This window comes from Nansenia antarctica (assembly GCF_963989245.1).
Source record: "Nansenia antarctica genome assembly, contig: SCAFFOLD_423, whole genome shotgun sequence".
NCBI classification, from domain to species: domain Eukaryota; kingdom Metazoa; phylum Chordata; class Actinopteri; order Argentiniformes; family Microstomatidae; genus Nansenia; species Nansenia antarctica.
Window position 1 is genome coordinate 12,501 of NW_027663092.1, and position 25,101 is coordinate 37,601.

Below are 25,101 nucleotides of genomic sequence, written 5' to 3' on the forward strand. Positions count from 1 at the left end.
AATGTTATTACTTAGTGCGAATTTGAAATACTATTAGATTTTAAAGATGTTTTATTTTATATTAGCCCGGGTATTTCATCTCGCTACCGTCATGCTCTCCCGCCCACATTTATGCTGTGTGTCAAGAAAAAAGGTTATTATGACTTGTATTAACAAATCGGGAGTGGATATGTGAATTAAAACGTTATATTAAACATGGCGGTCCTCTATATCTTGTAAATAGACTCCTATTAGAACAATCCCGGCGTTAGATTTGCTGCACAAATCAAGCCAATGAGGCATATTGTACAAATCAGCAAATTAGCCCAGGCCATGAAGTGTGTTAATGTCTGAGGGATGATAAGGAGAAGATCAGTCCACACGGGCGACGCTTTTATTATCACCAGCCTCCCCTAATGGCAATGAGTCAATTATCAGCCTGGGTTCAGACAGAGTGTCCTCACCACCGCGTGCCCCTACACCCCCCCCCCCCGCCCCCCCCACGAACCCCCCCCGCGCCCCGCGCTTGTGCTGAACGAATACGTCTAAAGGTAAAATAGACAAATGATTGATGAATGTGTAATATGATCGTATCAAAAGTATTTACCTTATATGATCATGTCTTACCACAAAAAAAGGTTGGATGTGAAAGAACTGTATGGTGTTGTGTTATATACTGTGTCATATGTTTAGATCTGATGTGATTTGTTGATGTTGATGAATTAGCGATAGGGGATTAAGGATATTCAAATGTTTTGCCATCATGTTAGAGGAGAGCAGCCCCTATCCACCGATGGAGGAGAGAAGGAAGCGGTGTGTTGAACCAGGGAGGGTAGTAGTATAGAGTCTGCCATCATGAGAGAGAGCAGCCATATCCACAGATGGAGGAAAGAAGGAAGGGGTGTATTGAAGCAGGAGGGTAGTAGAGCCTGCCCGGAGTTGAGAATGTCATTTATCCATCCAGACACGACACAGTAATTAGCCTGTTGACACTCGTGAAGAAGCCAGCACAAATTCGTCCCTGACACATTTGCAGACGAGTGATATCTTACAGTGAACACTTTGTAATTATATTTGAAAATGAAAATTAAATGACACTTAAAACTAGGTTGTCATGCTCAATGAAGCATGCGTGTAGTTAGAGAGAGAGAGAGAGAGAGAGAGAGAGAGAGAGAGAGAGAGAGAGAGAGAGAGAGAGAGAGAGAGAGAGAGAGAGAGAGAGAGAGAGAGAGAGAGAGAGAGAGAGAGGGGATGCTGGGACAGATAGATGGGGGGCTGCTCGCTGTACACACCACAGAGCCCCCACGCCACTCAGAGACGACGAGGGATAGAGCACCAGCTCTCCCCCCCCTCCCTCCCTCCCTCCCTCCCACCTCTCCCCACTCCCCCACCACGCCAGTTATCTCCATGGTAAACATGTCAATCTCTCTGACTGCTTTTTCCTCATTCTACTCTGCCCATCACAGCCTTCCTAACCAAGCACGTAGGGAACCAAGCAACTCAAGCACTCTCTCCTCTCTCCCACCACCGCTGTGCTATACTGTGCCATGTTACTGTACTGTTACTGCTGTGGGGAAACATCTTGTCACTTGTGAAGGCTGGTTTTTTGATATGTTGTGATGGAGCTCTGAGGAACATAGCATCTGTTTGCTAACAAATACTGTCCCGCAGTTCCTGTTTTACGCTGTCATGTTGTCGTTAGCATCAGTGGCTAGTGTCAGTCCAGCTAGTCCAGGGCCTGGCTAGTGGTGGGTCGTGTTATTAGTGTGTGTTCTGAGTGAATCTGTGTGTCTCACTGATTTGTGTTTCTGTTGTTTTCTGTTGTTGTCTTCTCAGATTGCCAGACAACAGCAGCAGCTTTTGCAGCAGCAACACAAAATCAATCTTCTTCAGCAACAAATTCAGGTCAGTGGCTCGTTTACGGGGCTCAACCTCTCAACCTCTCTCACCCCCTTTCACCGTCTCATCCTCTGTCCCTCCCTCCCTCTCCCTCACCCTCACCTTCTTGCTTTCTTATTGACTTGACACTACCTCCCAGCCCCAGCCAAACACCACATCGGGTTCAAATCAAATGAGAGAGAAATGGCACATGTCCATAGTTCTCTTATCAGGTGTATTTAGCCAACATATGCACTGTACAATACTGACATGATAAGACAGGCTTCTCTTTACTTTCTTACTTTATTGTTCATGCTATCTCTCTCTCTCTCTCTCTCTCTCTCTCTCTCTCTCTCTCTCTCTCTCTCTCTCTCTCTCTCTCTCTCTCTCTCTCTCTCTCTCTCTCTCTCTCTCTCTATTCTCCTGTCAGTCTCTGTTATAGTCATCATTCACATTACGTGATAATTGGCTAATGGTAATAGGGAGGGGTAACGACGGAGGAGAATAATTAGCACATCGTAATTAACAAAGATGGAGGAGGAGAGGAGGGGAGGGGGGGGGGGGGTCGATGGTGGTAAAAAAGTAACAACAGCTAATGAAGCCTGTTAGTTGAGAAGCGCGTGGAGGTGTGGGACTTGAACGAGCCTGGTGAATGTATTTGAAATGAACCCACCAGCTGAGAGACACGCCAGGGCTTCTGACAACAGTGAGAGCTGTTAGCTAATGCTAACAGCTTAGCGTCAGTGGGAAGTTAGCAGGAGATGCTAAGAAAGAAAGAGAATGCGACTGTTTTTTTGTGGGAATTTGAGGGGGGAAAGGTCCAAATGATATTCTTTACAAAAGATGGTGACTCTATACTTTAACTCGTGAAATATTTCAAGGTGCTTTTTTAGGACTATACGTTTATTTTATGTTTAACCCTCAAGTCTCAATGTGAAAGTTTCATGGTAATCTCTCAGTCCATTCTCACTGCAAAGTGGACTGTTTGGATTCTTTTCTCCCCTAAGTAAATATGGGAAAAGAAAGCAATGTAGAAATGTAAATGGAGTACGAGTAGGAGGGAGAGCAAGTATTCACACAAGACACAAATGAAGAAAAAATCTATCAAGGGCACCATAAATAAGCATGGCATATTTGCAAAGAAAGAAAACAGCAGGAGATGGAATGGAAGGGAGGTTGCCAGTGTGTGTGTGTGTGTGTGTGTGTGTGTGTGTGTGTGTGTGTGTGTCTGTGTGTGTGGTGGTACATTACGGCACGGTGTGGTGTGGTGAGTTGAGGACCACCTAGACAGTGTTCTGGACACAGACAGGCTGTACTGGGCAGGTCTGGTCAGGGGCTGGATCCAAGGTCATCCCCCTAGCCATCAGTGGAAAGCCAAGGGCACCCTGTAGGGTGTGGTTAGTGCCAGGCAGCCTCCCTCTTCCCCTCCTCCTACCTACATTTACTCCTACTCCCTCTATCTCTCTCTCTCCCGCTTTTCTCTCTCTCTCCCTCACACTACCACCCAATGGAGAGAAGAAAAAAAAGATGCATCTTTTTTTTCTTCAGTCTTTTTTTTGTCACAGAACAACCCCCCATCCCCCAAATCACCCCCACCCCCACCCCCACCCCCACAGTCCCCCTGTGATGTTTTTGAAGCAAAAGCAAACCCCTTTGGATTTACACGGCATGCAAGCACAACAGCAGGATTTAGTGCCGGGGCCGTAAAAAAAAAAAAATCCACCCTTTCAAGTGCACTTCCCCAAGAGAAAGGCCCCACTGTCAGTCTGACAGACTACTGGGCTGGACCCTCTGCTGCTGGACACTAGTGGAGGGGCGGGGGGGGAGAAATTACTCCACCATCATCCACACTCCACTAAAGAGCAAAAGAGCACAGCACCCTCTCTAGTACCACACTCTAGGATGGAGTACCCCTCCTCTGTCCAAGGACCCAGCATCCTTTAGGTTGCTTGGAGGACCCTCTTTAGTCCTACACGTTCACACACACACACACACACACACACACACACACACACACACACACACGCACATGTGCAGTGCATATCCTAACTCTTTTGAGAGGTCCACACACTTTCATCTTGTAGTTTTCAAGGTTTCAAAATGTTGGTACCTGGGAATTCTTCGTTGAATTCCTCTTGATGAGCATGTTTTTTGGGGGAAGGAAGGGGGATTCGAGAGTTTTTAAGGTGCGTCTCTTTGCTTACTTACTCACATGGGAATATAGTGAACTTGGATGGATCCACTTCAAACACAGAAAACATGTAGGGTAGATGTACTGAAGGTGAAGTCGGTCCATCTCCGGCCAAGGCAGCCCCCCCTGGACCCGGTCCTTCCTCTGATCTGGCTCTGATGAAAACCTCACCACATCTACAATTAATCAAAAGTGGCCCCACATTTACACCATCTGCTCCGTTCCTTACTACAGTCCAGTTACACCAAAGGCCTCACAAGGACCACAGTCCACTAGAGCATAGATGAACTTCTCAACCTTCAAATCACTTTGATCATCTTCAACATTTTGTTTATCCGACTACTCCACTACCAGACTACCAGGCCTTCCATAGACAGTACCAGTCAAAAAGTTTGGACACACTTTCCCATTCAATTGAAAGGGGAAGTGTGTCCAAACTTTTGACTGGTACTGTATGTACTCCCCCCCTCCCCTATTGACCCAGTTCTACGGAGCGTTCCGTCCGTAGCGCTGGCTAGCTGGCAGCTCGTAAAGATGGCTGACCAAAGGGACGAGGGGGCTAGACAAGGCGAAGAAGAAGAAGGGGAGAGGTAGGCCTATAGAGTGAGGAGGAAGTTCAACTCGTCTCCACTCTGTTTTCATTAGAGGCCCTCTCTTAAAAAACGGGGAGTTAATTAGTACTCTAAACAAGCTCCCAGCCTGCATACTGCAGACTTTTAGCAGGAATGGTAAAACAGCACTGGGGGATCGGGTTACCCTTGTTGTCAGCAGGGCTGAAACACTGAAAGGACTTTACTAGAGAGATCCCCCTGGTCATCAAAGAGCTTCTGGTTCGGCCCGAGGGGGGAAGATACGTTGTGCTGGGGTCCCGTATTGATGATGTAACTGATCACATCAGTGGGTGCTGTAAAGTGGACCGGCGGAGTCCAAATAAAACCGACCGAGGGCCATAACTCCACACCCTGCCTGGCACGCTATACACTTTCTGGGGTTTTTTGTTTGAGGGAGGGAGGGAGGGAGGGAGAGAGGGAAGGAGAGAGAGAGAGGGAGGGGTGGCCAGAAATAGCCAAGGGAGGGTTTGGAGAGAAGAAGAAGAAGAAGAAGAAGAAGGCAGCGTTAGAATTTAATTGAGTCTACCCTTTTTTTTGAATGGCCTTTTCATCCTTTCACGTTTCCTGCTTTAGGAGAGGGAGAGAGAGGGATTGGGTCTTTGTCCTTGCGGGATTACAATGTCACTTGTTTTAAGATAGCAGATGTTTTGATTACGGCGTCAGCGGCTTATCCCGAAAGTGAAAGCTCAAGGCTATGTGTTTCTTTCCCTCTCTCCTCTCTCGTTTGTATGCCTCCGTCTCCTTTAGCCCCCCTAGATCTTGTTGTTGTTGAATTTCATACCGCGACTAATTCCGTGTCCGAGTGGGAGGGATTACCGTTTTTGTGATTCAAGTATGAACTTATAAACACATTTAAGGGGTTGAAAGAGGAGGCTTGTGACAATTAAAAGCTCAATTGCTTGAAGTAAATCGGATTGGTCGAGAGAGAATGTGTGTGTGTGTGTGTGTGTGTGTTATGTAACGTACGGGTGTCATAGAGCGGTCTGAATGAGAGCGTGTAAAGCCAGTGAGTTGAAGAGAAAGGCAGACGTAGACGGTCAACAGAGCTGCGTTCAGGTCTTGTTTGTTTAGCCCTCCGCATCAGTCAAACACATCGACCGCCGCTGCTCTCGATCGGACCGGTTAGGTCCGTCTCCTTGACAATCATCACTCACTCTCTCTGTCTCTCTCTCTCACTCTCTCCCTCTCTCTATCTCCCTCTCTCTCTCTCTCTCTCTCTCTCTCTGTCTCTCTCTCTCTCTCTCTCACTCTCTCCCTCTCTCTCTCCCTCTCTCTCTCTCTCTCCCCCTCTCTCTCTGTTGCCTCTCTAATGCCAACCAATCATGTTTATTTTTTGCCTTTAGGTTGATGATGATTCTTAGTTATGGCTTTTGTGATTATATGGGACTCAGTAGCAGGACAGCATATGTGACACCAGCTGGTCAAACAATAAACCAATAGCCCAAGTAATTTTTCTGTTTTTTACATCTGAATCTGACACTACAGATTGTAAGCTTTCAAATGATGTGTCATACATTGAAGCACTGTTAGCAGCATGGAATGAGTTAATGAAGTGGTAGGGAATTGCGGTTATTTGTTTCTGAGATATATTTGAGTGAGAGGATATTTGACTGGATATTTGAGAAATAAATAATCACCATGGATTAGAGGTGACAGTATATATATATATGGCTTTGTCTGTTCTGAGACTACCACAGATCTCCAGGTCTAGGGGACCCCTGTGCCTCAGTAGCCCAGGTAGGAGCAGTACATCTCTGGCAGTCTCTGAGGTCTGCTGCCTGCCCTCCCTGCCCACACACTGCATCTCTGAAGGTGCGATGAAGGGAGGAGGTCAGAGAGGCTGTAGGGGAGGGTGTGGGGGCTGCTGTGCCGTGATGGAGTGCAGGACAGGTCTTTAGCTACAGTAACAGTAAGCTGCCCACCCGCTGCCCCCCTGCCCCCCAGGCCTCACGCCCTCGGCCTCGCGCCCCCCGGGGCCCTCACACAGATCCATGCCAGGTGGACATTCCTGTTCTCTCACGAGGCTCGCGGGCCGTCGAGCGTCCTGCGCACGGGGATGGCACCGCGCCACGCATTCCTGAAGGATGGGGCTGGTACGGTGTGAGACGAGGTGACACACACACACACACACAGGCATACACACACACACACACACGCATGCATAGGCACACACATACACACACACACACACAGTGGATACACACACACACACACACACACTTACACACGCACGCATGCATGCACACACAAGCACATTCACACACGCACATACACACACGCACACACTTACAAACACACACACACACACACTCTCCCTCTCTCTCACACACACACACACACACACACACACACACACACACACACACACACACACACACTCTCTCTCACACACACACACACACACACACACATCAAGAGAATAAATATTGTCTGAAAGGTCAGGCTGAACTTTATCTACCACACGCAGGTTAAAGAAAGGAGCTCCCCAGATGAAACAAGAGGGGTTCTTTAATCTGAGACATTCTAGTCAGGTCAACCCAAACACGTCCTCACAGTCTCTGCTGTTACCGCCGGTAACAAGACATTCTTTATTAGCTCCACCGGCTAGGCTAGGAGCGTAGCTCTGAGCTCACATTGTTGCCCTGTGTGTTTAGCCATGCCAGTGATGTGCAGATCCTGCTGATAGGGAGGGTTCTATGGAGGACATTGTGTCCCAGAATTCTTTTCACTCTTAGTTTTTCTGTTTACTGTTTCTTTTGTTGCTTCTCTCTCTCCCTCCTCTCTCTCGCCCCTGTGAGGGAATCTCCATAGAACTGTGTTCCGGTGTGTGTGTGTGTGTGTGTGTGTGTGTGTGTGTGTGTGTGTGTGTGTGTGTTGTGTTGGTGGGTATGTGTGTGTTGGTATTTATGTGACTGTGTGTGTGTGTGTGTGTGTGTGTGTGTGTGTGTCGGTGGGTGTATGTGGGTGTGTGTGGGTGCGCGCGTGCGTGCGTCCGTGTGTCTGTGCGTGCGTCCGGTCGTCTGTGTGTCTGTGTGTGTGTGTCTGTGTGTGTGTGTGTGTGTGTGTGTGTCGGTGGGTGTATGTGGGTGTGTGTGTGTGTGTGTGTGTTGGTGGGTATGTGTGTGTTGGTATTTATGTGGCTGTGTGTGTGTGTGTGTGTGTGTGTGTGTGTGTGTGTGTCGGTGGGTGTATGTGGGTGTGTGTGGGTGCGTGCGTGCGTGCGTCCGTGTGTCTGTGCGTGCGTCCGGTCGTCTGTGTGTCTGTGTGTGTGTGTGTGTGTGTGTGTGTGTGTGTGTGTGTGTTGCTTCTCTAGTGTGGCTTTAACAAACTGCCATTGCCTTAGTTAACAGAGAGAAGGCCTGTGCCTGGTAGTCAGACTCACTTCAAAGTGGGAAAGGTTTCCTCACATGTGGTTTTAAATGGTGTGCAGGAAACAGCGGGGGACTTCCAAGGGTTAAATGATAATGGCTGCAGACAGTTGCCAGATTAAAGATACAATTTAATTACACAAGGGCTCGCTAACCACCTCCACAGCCCTGCCAGCCTCACTGCTGTACTGCAGACTAAACACACAACAACACACAGGAACACAGGAACACAGCTCAGGGGATGTGTGTTTGTGTTTGTGTGTCTCTGTGTGTGTGTGTGTGTGTGTGTGTGTGTGTGTGTGTGTGTGTATGTGTGTGTATGTATGTGTGTGTGTCATGGTGATAGGTGTGTGTGTGTGTGTGTGTGTGTGTGTGTGTGTGTGTGTGTGCGTGTGTGTGTGTGTGTGTCTGTGTGTGTGTGTATATGTGTGTGTGTGTGTGTGTGTGTCTGTGTGTGTGTGTGTATGTGTGTGTGTCATGGTGATAGGTGTGTGTGTGTGTGTGTGTGTGTGCGTGTGTGTGTGTGTGTATGTGTGTGTGTCATGGTGATAAGTGAGTGTGTCTGTGTGTGTGTGTGTGTGTGTCTGTGTGTGTGTGTGTATGTGTGTGTGTGTCATGGTGATAGGTGTGTGTGTGTGTGTGTGTGTGTGTGTGTCATGGTGATAGGTGAGTGTGTGTATGTGTGTGTGTGTCATGGTGATAGGTGTGTGTGTGTGTGTGTGTGTGTGTGTGTGTGTGTGTGTGTGTGTGTGTGTGTGCGTGTGTCATGGTGATAGGTGAGTGTGTTAACAGAGTGATGGCCGGTCTAAGGAGGTGTGGAGAGGCTGGAGGAATGTTCCGGCTCTCCAGAGACAGAGAAGAGGCAGCGGGGAGCGTACCAGGACAGCATGAGGGTCCACCAGGAGCAGCCTCCCTCTCACTCAGACGTCTGGTGTTGCTTTTAAGTTTCAAGTTTCAAGTGTATTGTTACATCACATTACACAAGTGTAAGGGAGTAAAATTCGTAGGCTTCAGTTCCTGACATTGCAGTTTAAGACAATAAGGCAACAGGCATAATTCAAGATTAGAAAGTGACAGTAGTACCGGACATAAGTGACAAAAGATAATAATAATACAAGATAAAGGTGACAATAGTACAGGTAAGACAGGGATACACTGCAACTGTGGTGCAACTAGTGGTAATAGATAGTTCGATAGAGGGTGAGGGTTTGTGGGTTGAGGGTTTGAAGGGTGAGGGATTGAAGGGTGAGGGTTTAGAGGGTGAGGGTTTGTTGGGTGAGGGTAATGGAGGCTTCTGGGTGCTCTCTCATGCCCAAGTGTTGCAAACGGGTGATAGAATTGACAGGGGAGGGCCTATAAAAGCAGGGCCTGTCTTCCCAGGCAGCGGGGCCCTCCTAATTAAACACAGAGCTCTTTGTGCCATTCACATTTGTTTCTGAATGAAACCAACAATCCCTCTTGCCTTCCATTGAGACCCCCAGAGAAAGGCCTCTGTCTCTCACTGAGGTGCTGTTATGCCCTCTCTGCTGCCTCTGTGGATGGTAGACAGGTGAGACGCCACTGTCCTCATATGTACCTACTGTACGACTTCCCTCTACCGACCTCACCGAGCCGCTGATATGATATATGATATATGTACATTTGAATACGTTAGGAGAAGAAGTATTAGCGTTAGCTTTTAGTAGTTCAACCTATAGGGGAAAGGAATTGGGGAAGGTTCAAAGTTTGGATTGTTTTTTAGTGAGTTAGCCTCTGATATGATATATGATATATGTACATTTGAATACGTTAGGAGAAGAAGTATTAGCGTTAGCTTTCAGTATTTTCCTATAGGGAAAGGAATTGGAGAAGGTTCAACGTTTGGATTCTTTTTTTAGTGGTTTTATTGACATCAGAGTTCAGTGCTCAGTCTCTAAATGTCACTCTTACTCCGGCTCTGTTTTCATTATTTACAGTCTTGCGTGTAGCTAGGCTCCTTCTTTGCCAGCCGCGCCATATCTGCAGATCAGGCGGGACTAGCCGTGGCTGTAATTGCCCTGACTTACAGTTCTACTGTACCTACAATACAGTTGACCCTTGAAATCCAATGAACAGTAATTGAATCCACCGAACGTTTTTTATTTGGTTAACGTTTTAAGCGGGGGGGACAAAAAGCACACAACTAGCACATAATGGGGAATAATTTAACACAAGCTCTAGATAAACACAAGGGTGGGTGGCTTTGGTAATTGAACGAAGATAATGTCTGCCTAATAGAACCCTCCTCAGAAGTCTCTCTCCGTCTCTGTTGTTTTCTTCCCAGACGCAAAACGATCTTCTAAGAGGGAGAGAGAGAGACTCTTATTAATCCATAAAAAACGCACTAAAATAGAATATTGTTCGAGTAGAGTAGAGAATGTGTAAATTCCCCTAATTAGCATGACTGTGTGGCATGATAATAAGAGAATAATAGAGCAGGGAGCACTAACGTGTTAGCTTCTTGTCTTGTTTTGAAGTATTACTGTGTTAGCCTGGTAGTAGGGGGTGGGGGGTGGGGGGGGATTACGCTAGGCTAAGGCCCCCTTAACAGCCTCATCAAATGGGCTTGGCTGAAGCCCAGGGAGAGCCTCCAGGCCAACGCGCTCATCCACCAAGGAGACTGTTAGCTGATGAAGATGTGCACATGCGAGACTAAAGATAAAAGAAAGCGGTGACCCGACTCATTAGCCCCCGTGATTTAATATATTGACACTTGGATACAAATAATTCCATTTAGTCTGGTGCCCCCCCCCCCCTCTGCCTGGTTGGATTGGGGGGGGAGGGGAGAGGAGGGAAGGGATCAATTTAATTAGTTATGAAATGTGACTTCTTGTCAGGAAGCAGAAGAAATGCTGACGTTAAATTAAGTCGTGTGCAATTTGAACAATAAAGCTATCGGCGGGGGGGGGGTTCTGTTAAAACTTAATGGTGCGCAGAAAAAGGGGAGTAATAGATACAACCTCAGCAATGACCGACGTGGGTTTGGAAATTAAGCTAAGTGTATGAAGTATGGAACGTCTAGACCCCGTGATGTCGCGTGAGGCCCCGCTTAAACAAATTCATACATTAGGAATATAAACAGTGCGACCAGAGCCAGATTCGGTCTGTAGGTTTTTCGCCGGCTTATGTCTTGAGGGTAATAGTCCTCAGGATTCCTCCGGCAGCATCTGTTTACCTTAACACACGTGTGTTGGGTTTAGGCTAGGAAACACCGAGAGGAGGAGGAGAAGGGATGTATCCAGTGGCCTTGTGATTGCATTAGACACCATTTCCCCTTTGCTCTGGCCACTCGAAGGTGTTAATTCTGGGAAAAATAGGCTGTTGAAACTGGAGAGTGTAAAGATGTGTATAGATACACGTCGCCACTTTAACACTGATTGGTTCATATGGTGAAATCCCAACAACAGAGTGCCTCGCACACACACACACACACACACACACACACACACACACACACACACACAGACAGAGACACACACACACACAGACCTACACACACACGCACACACACACACACAAAGGCACAGTTGTTTGTTGGAACTGGAACATATGCTAAGAATGCTAAGTCTTTGTCGGTGAGGTAAGAATGTAGACAAACACAGATCCATTATTAATGTTAATTACACAACATCTCCTCTTCCCTTTGTGTAATTAGCAGCGGGGCCAGGGAGCGCACCTCTGTGTTCAGACACCTCGGCAGTTTAAGCAGCGATAATGAAGAGAGACGAAAGGGCTGTCACATGAACAGTTGAAACGTGTGAAGGAGTCACACCTGAGTGTCTGTCTTAAATGAGTCACCTGGGGGATTCTAAACAAGTAGCGACCTGGTAATTAATGCCACAACCTGCAGCCTCCACCACCTCCTCCACCTCCACCACCTCACGCTAGCTAGCTAGCGCTAACAGCAATCAACACGAGACAGATACCGGATTAACCGGAGCCGTGGTGGTGCATCTCATCAGGCGTCTCATCAAACGTAGACACACACAAGAAGAAGGTATCCCTGAAAAAGTACAATAGCGCTGGCTAAACCGGATACACTTTACAACGAATTACTTCAACGGGCGACGGTTAACTGATACCGAAAAGCGAGGACGACGACCCCCGAACCGTGGGCCCGAATGATCCACATAAAGAGGCTCTCTGTGTTGCCTCCTCTGAATACCATTAGAAAGCACCTGTTTTAACTCTATTGCCCTTCGCCACAATCCCTTTCCTGGATGAAGGCAGGCCGGCCCCGTATACTTAGCTCTCATTGTACGGCCGCGGGGTCGTCGCTCCAAAAGAAAATATCAGTGGGATGGAGAGAACACATCCTCCAGTGTGATGTTGACTTAGTTTCCTCTCTCTCTCCCTCCCTCTCTCTCTGCTCTCTCTCTCCGCCCGGCCTCCCTCTCCCTCTCTCTCTCTCTCCCTCCCTCTCTCTCCCTCTCTCCCTCTCTCTCTCTCTCTGCTCTCTCTCCCTCTCTCTCTCTCTCTCCCTCTCTCTCTCTCTCTCTCTCTCTCTCTCTCTCTCTCTCTCTCTCTCTCCGCCCGGGCCGGGTCCTCTGTGTTTTCCCTGCTAATGTTGAGCAAACTGTTTTGTCTTTGCGTTGGCTTTGCGCGGCCCGCAGGGCCTCCGCAGCGGGCACCCCCTCGCAGGGAGGAGGGCCGCATTAATGGGGTCTAGTGTGTGTGTGAGAGGGAGACCAGGCCAGCCGGCAGGCAGGGAGGGGAGGGAGGGGGAGGGAGGGAGGGAGGGAGGGGGAGAAAGGGGGCCCGTGTTTTCTTAGGGCCAGGGTGGCAAAGCAAAGCATTCAGCCCCACCACGGCCGTGCTGCTGGGTAAAAAAAGGCCCTTTTTGTTTTCTGGGGGGGGTGGCGGGGGGTGGGAGAGTCCAAGCATTCCCAATGGAACACAATGAATGGGCAGTCTTGTCCTTTTGCGCCGTTTTTCCTAGACACAGAATTGTGTTGTCGTTTTTTTTCTTTAGTTTTTTCTGTTTTTTTTTTATATAACTTTTTTGTTTCCTTCTTTCTTTTTCTTTTTTTCTTCTGAATTATTCTTGTGCCCGTCATCGGGTGTGCACATGACATGGGAGCGTGTTTTAAAGTCTGGACACACTCATGTGCCTGTAATAAAGCGCCCCCCCCCCCCCCCCTCTTCAACAATCCTGCTTTCTACCCGCGGACAACAGAGCGCTCTGTGTTGTCGTCCACAGGCGGGCAGCTGGGAGGCAATTGTGGAGACAGAGGCTCCGTCTATCAACCCCGCTAGGACAGGAAGAAGGGGAAGTCCCATCCTGCACCTCCCTCCAGCCGCCCGCCGGACAATACCATTATTAACATTAGAGAGAGGGGTGATGGGCCGATGCTAGTGGTTTGCCCCACCACTACCATCAAACACACTAACACACTACTACATTCTCATATCAAACTCCCTTTGGAATCCCAGTCAGTCAGTCTCCACAATGGTCATTTGGTCTGTTGAAGAAGAGCATAGTGACTTTGTTGCTGTACCTTCCCAGACAAGAGAATACTTCATTTATAGAAATCATACTTTCTAGTTTCTCAATAAACCAAATGACTTCAAGAAATATTAACGAAAAATACTGTGTGTGAGAACCATAATATTTACTCTGGTTTACGCATGAAAGAAGGCAAGTAAGTAAATGCTAATATAAATAATAAAATGCCCTATGAATGAGCGTGTCCTTTCCAACCCTCTCAGCACAGTACGTTTTGGGATTAGAGATTTAATATTTCATACGCACATGTCCGTAGTATGTTATTTCCTCATACGCTTAACATGTTCACTTCCTGATCCAGATACCCCTCGCTCCCCCCCTCTGTCCTGTTCATGCATGGTTATACATCTGACTAGGCCCCCATGTCAGACGTCTTCTAGGACCCCTGCGTTGTCGGTCCGGGGGCATTTGCGTACTCCCATTTCCATAGAGCTGGGGGGCCGTCCAGGCAGGGGGGGGGGGGCGTACAGGCAGGGGGGGGGGGGGGGGCGTACAGGAGGGGGGGGGGGGCATACAGGCAGGGGCAGGATAATGATGTCGGCCCCAGACTCACTTGTGGGTTTGTTTATGTCTGTTCTCCTCTATCCCGTCATTACACATGCTGTTTGAGGGGGTCCCCGTGGACCAGGCCAGTTTACTGAAACCTTCTTCATGTTAGAACCACACCATGCCAGGATAGACACCATTTTTGTTTAAATGCAGATGATTTCATGTTCTGTGAGAATCTATATCACTGAAGAGGTGGTGATAATGTAAGAATGAAAGCGCACGGGAGAGGGTTAGTGTGTGTACGCGTGAGGGTGTGTGTGTGCGTGTGTGTGTGTGTGTGCGTGATAGTGAGAAAGAACTAGAGAGAGAGAGAGAGAGAGAAAGAGAGAGAGAGAGAGACAGACATATAGAGAGAGAGGGAGAGAGAGAGAAAGAGAGAAAGAGAGAGAGAGAAAGAGAGAAAGAGAGGGGGAGAGAGAGAGTAAGAGAGAGAGGGGGAGAGAGAGTACCATGAAAGCAGGCCCTCTCGTGCACTAATGTAGAACAAAAAAGCATACACAAAGCAGACCCCAAGGCCTATCTTTGATATTTTATATTCAATACAAATCTAATTACTCGAAATATTTACAAACGTAAATTACATTTAAGGTCTTTGAGGCTCTACAAAAATGTGCCTTAAGTACACAATTTCTCTTGAATCTACATTGATCACATTTCATGTCTATTCTCCAGAGAGTAGCTTAAATTTTTCAGCTTTCGCTCTTAACGTTTTACTGCTTTAATCAATGTTATGCATTTCAGCAACAGCCAGCGACATACTTGTATTTAACTCAATAACGTTCATACTTATAATATTTCTCGCATTATCTCACGATTCCATCGTTTCACATCCAAACTACAAATAACTCTTTTTACGCCCTTTTTCTCGGTACAAATATTTCAGTTCTTACGCTCAACATGTGTTTATCCATCCGTAGCCAAAACATTCGGGTTTTTTTTCCCGATATTAAATCTTTTATCACTCTGTATATATTCCATTTATATCCTGACAGTAGCCTATATGAATGGTTGTGAGTGTGGCACACACACACAGGAGCAGTGTACAGGCCAGACCTCCTGTACCAGTGAGGAGCCCAGGGAAGTCATGGGAGGGAGGGAGGGAGGGAGGGAGGGAGGGGAGGGAGTGGGCTCCTCTGCTCTGCTCTGCTTTTTAACAGCAACAGCCTTAATATAGACATATTGGAATGGCCCTTTTCCAAGAGAGCCTGTTTGACTCTGTAAGGAATTAGAAGGAACACAGAAGCCATCTATTGGTTATCCCCCCAGATGGCCCAGTCAGACCTCACCCCAGTGTCTGGTTTCTCTGCACCTTACCCTGGCCTACCCTGGCCCTGCCGCTGAGCTGCGACGTCTAGTCTAGAAGGTTCTCAGAGCCACACACACTCCCCCCCCCTCCAGACCGGTCTTGTTGTTAGAGATCAGCGGCCTAACCCTACACTTATTGGACATGTGTCCGACGCCTCGCAGAGAGAATAGAGAATGTGTGTGTGTGTGTGTGTGTGTGTGTCCCTCTTGGCTTGTGATGTTTATCTTTTTTTTTACCTGTTGGCTAAATGGGAGGTCTAGTCTAGGGGGCTTGGGGGTGGGAGGTGGGGGTGGTTGAGAGGGTGGGGGGGGGGTGGATAGGAGATAGGTCACAGCCATGACCAGGACAAGTAACCCTTTGTTGGTATCTGGTACATCTGTAGTGGAGTGGCCTCCCATTGCAGTGTGTTCATCTCGGAGGGCGGGTTGTGGGGAGTGGGGGAGACCAAAAGGGAACAATGTGCTTTAGTCTGAGAGGGGGGGGTGGGGGTGGGGGGTGGAGGGGGGGTGGAGATGGAGACCTGGCCTTAGCTCCAGCAGACGGGCTAGGGGATCAAAGTCCGGCTCAGTGCTATCGATCCACCGGCCTGATTACCATCGCACACCAAACACACAGGCCACAGAGCAGCCTATCTGCTCCGATAACACCACTACACTGGCCCTGTGTGTGTGTGTGTGGGTGTGTGAGATCCTTTGTGTGCCTGCTCATTTGTGTGTGTATGTGTGAGTATGTGCGCACATGCGTGTGTTCATCCAAGCATGTGTGTGCACCTGTGTGTGTGTGTGTGTGTGTGTGTGTGTGTGTGTGTGCGTGCTGCTGTGTGTGTGTGTGTGTGTGTGTGTGTGAGTGTGAGCGGCGTACATGTGAGCGGCGTACATGCGTGTGTTCATCCAAGCATGTGTGTGTGTGTGCACCTGTGTGTGTGTGTGTGTGTGTGCTCCTATGTGTGTGTGTGTGTGTGTGTGTGTGTGTGTGTGTGTGTGTGTGTGTGGATTAGTGCTCCAAAGCCGCAGTGTGTTCAGCGTTCACACTGGAGGAGAGGAGGAGTGGAGGAGTGGAGGAGTGGAGGAGTGGAGGAGTGTGGTTAACTGATAAATGACCTGTGATGTGGAGTAATACATCAGTAATATGCGCCCAGGGAGCCAGGGATTGTTTTATGAATTGACCTCTCTAGAACAAAGTAACACACGGGCTCTGGAGCCCAGAAGTGGTTCCATTCACTGATTTTCCTCCTGGTTAAACTCCAGAAAGCTCTCTCTCTGCCTCTCTCTCTGCCTCTCTCTCTGCCTCTCTCTCTCTCTGCCTCTCTCTCTCTATCTGCCTCTCTCTCTCTCTCTCTGCCTCTCTCTCTGCCTCTCTCTCTCTCTGCCTCTCTCTCTGCCTCTCTCTCTCTCTGCCTCTCTCTCTCTGCCTCTCTCTGCTTCTCTCTCTCTCTCTCTGGTGCCTCTCTATCTGCCTCTCTCTCTCTGCCTCTTTCTCTCTCTGCCTCTCTCTCTCTCTCTCTGCCTCTCTCTCTCTCTGCTTCTCTCTCTCTCTCACTTCCTCTCTCTGCCTCTCTCTCTCTCTGCCTCTCTCTCTGCTTCTCTCTCTCTCTTTCTCTCTCTTTCTCTCTCTGCCTCCTTCTCTCTTTCTCTCTCTCTGCCTCTCTCTCTCTCACTGCCAGCATAGCACGGCACAGCAGGACACGGCACGGTAGCGGGTGTCGAGTTCACGCCGCCGCTTTGGTGTCAGTGTTACAGCGCTAGGCTGTAGGAGGAGGTGAAGCCATGGCTGCCAGTTTCTATCCCTTCTAGATTCTTCTTCTTTACCTTCAAACGGATCTCCTAAGGTGATTTCCACTCGCAGGCTTTCGGTGTGTGTGTCAGCGGAGAGCGGGGGGGGGGGGGGGGGGGGGGAACGACGTGTGAACTATCACTACTTACAGTAACAGCTGGAAGCCCCGTCCCTCGCTGGGTAAAATTATATCGCCCCAATTTCTCCTCCGACTCCTCAGTGAGATGTGAGAGGGAGATTTGCGGCGGTTGTGGAACTGCTGACAGAAGTAACGGAGGTGTAATAAGAATGTCTGGAGGAGTTTATTTGTGATTTGGACCTTGAGATTTCTCGATTAGAAAATGTTATTGGCCGCGTAAAAGTACGATAAACAAATCCCATACAAATTAACTGTATATGGAAATGGAATCCAGTTTAGCCCTCGAACCCGGATGTGAGAGTTCTTCTTTTTCTATTTTATAAAAATGTATTTCACTAAAGCCATCGTTTCTATATGTCGAATAATCAGATCTAAATGGACGTTTTCATATACTCACTACTGTCATGTTTAATTATCTTGTTATCACACTTTATACACAATAGGTTGCATTGCGTACAATGTGTTGTGTACACAAAACATGACACATTCATACACTTATAACTTTGTCGTTTTAAGATTATTACACAAAGCGATGAAACCACCGAAAAATGTATGTCTGCTCCACAGAAGCACATCTGGCTAGCATGTAACAAGACGTCAACTAACGCTAACATATTACACCTGAGATTCCTCCTCGGCCTTTCAACAGTTACAAACCATTCCAAACCCAGTGAGAAAAAAAGCAGATGTTTTCATTTTTTTTCCTTCTTTTTTTTGTTGGCCCTTTTTCTCTTTCCCGTCGTCCATCTTATCTTATCAACGTAGAGGGTATTTGGACATGTTAAAACAACTCTCTTCCTTGTTCTCAAGAGGAGAAGAGGAGCACAATCATGAAATTAGTTTTCTTGAGGCTCAGCGTGTGTGTGTGTGTGTGTGTGTGTGTGTGTGTGTGTACGTGTGTGTACGTGTGTGTACGTGTGTGTACGTGTGTGTACGTGTGTGTGTGTGTGTGTGTGATTAATGTGTGTGTGTGTGTGTGTGTGTGTATTTGCGGGGTGCAGAAGGCCTGCCGTTGCCCCGGGGTGGGGGGGGGGGCTCTGTGAAACAGGCTTTGCAGAGCTGAGGTGTATGGGTGCTGACAGGACCTCTATGGTTGTGTGGCTCCGTACATCTCTATTTACACACGCCGCTGGGCTAGGTGTGATTGAATGTGTGTGTGTGAGTGTGTGTGTGTGTGTGTGTGTGTGTGTGTGTGTGTGTGTGAGTGTGTGTGTGTGTGTGTGTGTGTGTGTGAGCGAGTGTGTGTGTGTGTATGTGCGTGTGTCTGTGTGTGAGTGTGTGTGTGTGTGTGTGTGTGTGTGTGCTTGCTCACAGTGAGTGTGAGTGTGTGTGTGTGTGTGTGTGTGTGTGTGTGTGTGTGTGTGTGTGTGTGCTTGCTCACAGTGAGTGTGTGTGTGTGTGTTAGACCTTGTGTAATGGTAATCTCACCATGGTCAATCCCCGGTCCACCGTCTGACCCCAGGATTAGCGTCTGCGGTCGACCGTCGGAGGGCCGAGGTGCTGATGTCGACACTTCCTGTAATGACATCGATCCATCTGGAACGTCCCTCTCTGTTTACTCAAACTCCAGTTTTTCACCAGATTTTTTGTTGTTGTTTGTTGTCATTAAACGTTTTGTGTCTTTAGAGACAGAATGCTGCTCTATTCTATTTTATTATAGTCTATATTTTTAGATATTGTCAGACCCCCGTAAAAAGTAAAAGTGAGTGTGTGCCGTCATATTTAATCTGGAACAAACAGATTAGCGTGCGTGCTAGCCTGGCTGGCTGCGAAACGTCATCAGGTCGTCTGAATCGACCGTACGTATCGCGAGGAGGCTGAGAGGCCCGGGAGCCCCCCACCCCTCCCCCTCTGTGGAAAACCTGGGTTTGGGGTGCGTGTGCTGGCAGACACCACCCTTCCACACACCCCCCCCCCCCCCTGCCCCACTCTGTCTGACTGATCACTACAGATGCTCTTCCTCAAGTATTCGGGGGTCTGATCCTCGGGAAGCTGCAGTCACCGGGGACAGACAATAGCACCTGTTCCTCATAAGACAGCCCCCCCCCCCTCCCCCCCCCCGTTCATGTATCTTTAATGAAGCCTCGGGGCAGATGGTGTGAAACGGCATTATCCAATACTTAGCAGCGCTAAGACAAAGGAGGAGGCAGTGCCAGGGCAACAATGCTGCGCTGTATTTACGAGGAGGAAGGGGGGGTGGAGGGGATGCTGCTGCCCTCCCCAGTACCCCCCCACATCACATCTGCTCCACTTCATTCTCTCTCTCCCTCTCTCCTTCTCTCCTTCTCTCTCTCTCTCTCTCTCTCTCTCTCTCTCTCTCTCTCTCCTTCTCTCTCTCTCTCCCTCTCTCCTTCTCTCTCTCTCTCCCTCTCTCCTTCTCTCTCTCTCTCCGACTCCTCAAGATCATCCTGCCAATAGAAATATTCTGGGCAGCCAGCCGATAGACAGATGAACTTGAGGGTTACTCTGTCAGAGCCTGGGGCGGGGGGCTGGAGGGGTGGGCCTGGGGGGGGGGGCCTGGGTGTAGCCGTGAGAGACACACACACTTACGTACACGCACGCGCACACACTTACGTACATGCACACACGCGCACACTTACACACACACACACACACACACACACACACACACACACACACACACACACACACAAACATATATAAACACACACACACACACACACACACACACATATAAACACACACACATATAAACACACACACATACACACACACACACACACACACACACACACACACACACACACACAAATGGAAGTATTTTATATGGGAGCTGATCTATAATTTCTCCAAACATGTAACTGAATTCCCTTTATCCTTTATCCTTTATCCTTTATCCTTTATTCTTTTCCTCTCAGGTTATTTCCAGTCAGTCAATGAAAATAATAGCGATAATCTGTAAATCCATAAATGTATTATCTGCTGCTCTACTGTGCCAGCTCGTTAATTGACAGCCTGAGAAGCTAACCTCCACTATTATACTCTCCTCTTTGAAGCTTTCCTACATTTTATATTTCTTCTCTTCTCTGACATTAGTAGCGTAAATTAAACTTTAATGTGTAGGGCTCATTACAGCAATTCACATCCATTCAAACCCAATACCCCCCCACCCCCCACTCCACACAAGGCCCCAAATGTGCATGTTCAATGTCTATTGCCTCTGTTAAATCTTTTTATTATGATATATATTAAATAACAACACTGCGCTGCTGCCTGTCACTGGGGAGATTCCCCTGTTCGTTTGCAGCTTTGTTCATATGCAACATTCAGGATATTTATTTGATGAATTCACCAGTAGGGTAATTCCTGATTGACACAGTATTTTTATGATATACGTAGATTTTTCCCTCTTGAGATGCTAATTGTATGATATTAGATATCTTGACAACATCTCATCCAGCTCCTATTACAGTGATCATCATTGTAATTAGTGTCATGCCTACACACTCATTCCGTAGCGTTTCTGTATGCCGAAAGAAATCGAACACTAATTTCATGTGACAATTCAACGCTAAATGGATTATACTGTTTAAAAAAATAATAATGTTTTAAATAAAAATAAATGTCCTCGTTCCCCTGGAATAGTAACTGGAAATATCTATCTGTGGAATATTCATCATATGGAAATGGAATAATAAAAAATAATGTGAAACGTACTAAATCTACGAGGCTGAGGTATATGACGTTTATTAAAAGGGAAATAGTTCCATTTTCGGGTGACACATTCGGAGCAGCTGTCTCGCCCTCAACGCCCTGGCTTTAGCTTGATTCGTTTTGCCAGTTTAATGTGAATAAGGTTAATCGCAATTACGTCTGTGAGCGACCTTAACAGCCTTCCAGAGAGGGAGGCTAACACACTGGGACGTGAACACACACTCTCTGAGTGCCGGGGCTCTTGCTTCGGGGAGTGTGTTCCTGCACCCAGAGTGCAGTACATTCAGAGAAATACTACTTCATCTGGTTTAATAGTCTAAACACTCCGACACAGAGGTAGACCCTTGTTCCCCCCTGTGTGTCTCCTTCTTGCCTGTTGCTGGCTGGCTCTCTTCATGTTTGTGACATTAATTATTGCAATGTTCCATATGTTCTATACATACACAGGGGCCAAGGGCCATCTTTCATCCACTCTAGACCTGGAAACCTGGAACAGCAATCCCCCTAATAAAATAAAAAAATAAAACCGACATCTTAGTTAAGGTCATTTCCACTGCTCTCTCTCTCTCTCTCTCTCTCTCTCTCTCTCTCTCAGGTCATTTACTTTTTTCTACCACCACAGCAAACATCCAGGAAATACATTTCAGATTGGAGGAGGAGGGTGGTAAAAAAAAAAAAAAAGGAATTACACTATTTTCTAATCTTTTTTTCCCTTTTTTTTCATAATATACTTTCTATAGGTGCACTACTGGAAAAGCTCAGTAGACAGAAAAAGTGTTCTACGTATTTCTTTTTTTTTTTCTTTTTCAGTCGAGCTCGGCACACCTCTGGCCCCGATCGATAGGGTGGTCCTGTAGCAGTGCGGGCGGGTGGTGGGGGAGGCGCGCGCGGGGTGGGGGGGGGGCGGCCTTACCTAGCGCACCAGCCAAGGGCACACAGGGGGGGGGGAGCGGAGAGAGCAGAGCGCTGGCTGGGTGAAAAAAATGGAGATCATAAGCAGACCTCAGCTAGAAAAACGCGGGGGGAGAAAGTCGTCGTTTGCTCGGCGCTCGGAGCAGGTTGATTTCATGCCCCGATGCAGCGGCGGTAATTGCACCCAGACCCCCGTTTTATTGCGAGTTGATTTTAAAGAGGGATGAATGGAGAAACATTCTGTAAAGTGTTTATTTTGGGGGGTGACCTTTATTAACCCGTTCCTCCAGACCGGGGGTCCCCTGAGGTGGGGGGGGGGGGGGGGGCCCGGGCGCTAGATTAACCCCTCGTAGGCCTGGCGTTGGTCGAGGCTGCGGGCCGTCAGGGGCAGACAGGAAGCGGAGGGCGACAGTAAGATTGGGCCCTGCTACGACTCTCAACATGTGTCTGGGAGAGCGCTGACATCCGCTAGGCACACACACGCGTACGCACACACGCAGACACACACACACACACACACACATAGACGCATGCACACATACAGACACACACACATGCGCACACACACACACACAGACACACACATAGACACACAAACATACACACACACACACACACACACACACGCACACACACACGCACACACACACGCACACACACACACACCAGGAGACCAGGAGAGGCAGCTCTCTAGCCTGCTGAAGGTTAACGACGTTAAACTGAAACAGTCGCGACAGTTTGAGGATCACCGTGTGATACGAGGGGGTCGCAGAGCTCAGCTCCCAATGTAAAAATGAAATATCACAACTGGACAGACACTGTTGGGCTGTCTCCTATTTTTCCCCTCGGCTGAAAGCGTCGCTGTAAATTATCTGATCGCCTGCGCTTTTATCCTCTGTATGAATGATCACCCAAACATACCAGGTTATAATATATCTGAACTGATCCTCGCCTGTCAGTCAGGGATGTGTGTGTGTGTGTGTGTGTGTGTGTGTGTGTGTGTGTGTGTGTGTGTGTGTGTGTGAGTGTGTGTGTGTGTGTGTGTGTGTGTGTGTGTGTCAGAGAGAGAGAGAGTCTATATAATAAATCAGACCTCCACCATCACGCCTGAGGACATGTTGGCTCTGTCTGTGTCCACACCAGCCTGTATCAGTCACCATCGCTAACACACACACACACACACAGTCCCTCTACAGGTGCTCACACATACACACCTTCTAACCTCCATCCCCACCGTCCAAATCCCCTGCATCCCGTCCGTCACCCCCCCTAACCCCCCCCCCCCCCCCCCTCGACAACGCGTGTGTGGCGGGGGCCCTCTCTTTGATGTGCTGATGTGAGGTGTGGGGTGGTGGAGGGGGGGGATTAGGGGCAGGCGGCAGGGCCGTGGCCAGGTATTGTGCGAGCACACAAGGGTCTGAGAACCCCCTGTCAGGACGTGTTAGGCCGGGCTGTGATCTGGCCCTCTCCTCCCTCCCTCTCCTCCTTCCCTCCCTCCTTCCCTCCCTCCGTGTGGCGCTGTGTGTGTGAGTGTGTGTGAGTGTGTGTGTGTGTGTGTGTGTGTGTGTGTTCGCTCTGAGGCTCGGTGCTGAGGCCTCTCTCTCTCTCCCTCCCTTTCTCTCCCCCTCTCTCTCTCTCTCTCCCTCCCTCCCTCCCTCCCTCCCTCCCTCTCTCTGATCTCTGGTTGTTCTCTGTCCAGCAGGTCCAGGGTCACATGCCTCCTCTCATGATCCCCATCTTCCCTCACGACCAGCGCACCCTGGCAGCCGCCGCCGCCGCCCAGCAGGGCTTCCTGTTTCCCCCCGGACTCTCCTACAAGCCAGGTACAATACTACTATATATATATATATATATATATATATATATATATATATATATATATATATATATATATATACCTCTCTATATAAATACACTACCTCTATATACCCTCTCTATCTCTGCCTCTCTCTTCCCCCCCGGACTCTCCTACAAGCCAGGTACAATACTACTATATATATATATATATATACCTCTCTATATACAGTATACACTACATCTATATACCTCTATATCTCTCTTCCTGTTCCCCCCCGGACTCTCCTACAAGCCAGGTACAATACTATACAGTATATACCTATATACCTCTCTATATATATACACTACCTCTATATACCTCTATATCAATATACACTACCTCTATATACCTCTATATCTATATCCCTCTCTCTCTTCCCCCCCGGACTCTCCTACAAGCCAAGTACACTACTATATATATACTTCTCTATATCTATATACCTCTCTCTCTCTCTCTCTCTCTCTCTCTCTCTCTCTCTCTCTCTCTCTCTCGATATCTTTCTCAATATATATATACAGTATCCCTCCCTTTCTCTCTTTATCTCTCTCACTCTCTCCTTCTCTCTCTCACTCTCTCCTTCTCCCTCTCTCTCTCTCTGTCTCCTTCTCTGCATTATCAACGTACACCATTTCCATTGGAACCTGATTCACCATCTCCTGTATTATACACACAGACAGTGGCCAAGCTATACCCCAACCCCGCCCCCCTCCCCGCCCTGAAAGCACCCATAGCCCTCTCTCTTATACCTCCAGCACGGTGTCATAAAGAGCCCCCCCCCCCCCCCCCCCCCTCAGAGCCAGGTGACGTACCTCCCGTGCTCCGTGGTGTCACCTTGGACATGGAGCCCAGCCTTGGGAGTGTCCCTCCTCCTCTCTCTCCAAGGCAGCATTCCTGCTGCCCAACAATATGGTCGAAGAGCACAGGAATGTAAACACGTTTTGGTTTTTTCCCGACATGAAAGTCACGACTTCCCCTGTAGCTTGTACCTTGGTAATCGCTGTCCAAGAATCTCGCTGTATCTGAATCTCCCCCCCCGAGATCTGGTAACACTATACCTACCTGGGCCCTGACTGCATACTGGGACTGACACTATACCTACCTGGGCCCTGACTACACACTGGGACTGACCGCTTCACAATGCGTGAAACAGTGTTTAGGTTTAGTTTCGTTGGCATGTTTTGTCACAAGTTGATATATTTGACATGAGCGATCATGTACAGGACGGTGTTTTGTAGCGTGGCGTTTGTGTCCATCTTGAGGCCTCGATGTCCTGACAGATGTCAGATAGACTCCCTGTCTGTCTGTCTGTCTGTCTCTCAGACTGTCTGTTTCTCAGACTGTCTGTCTGTCTGTCTCTCA

The 25,101-nt window shown here is 48.2% G+C and overlaps 1 long non-coding RNA gene across 1 annotated transcript in view; it reads left to right on the forward strand.

Annotated features, from left to right (window-relative positions):
* Window positions 1-23,656, forward strand: part of LOC308175312 — a 24,420-nt gene extending 764 nt beyond the window's left edge. The window contains exons 2-3 of the long non-coding RNA XR_013937953.1: window positions 1,816-1,884; window positions 23,608-23,656. This is a non-coding gene — a long non-coding RNA (uncharacterized lncRNA). The remainder of the gene's footprint in view (window positions 1-1,815; window positions 1,885-23,607) is intronic.
* The last annotated feature ends 1,445 nt before the right edge of the window (window positions 23,657-25,101 follow it).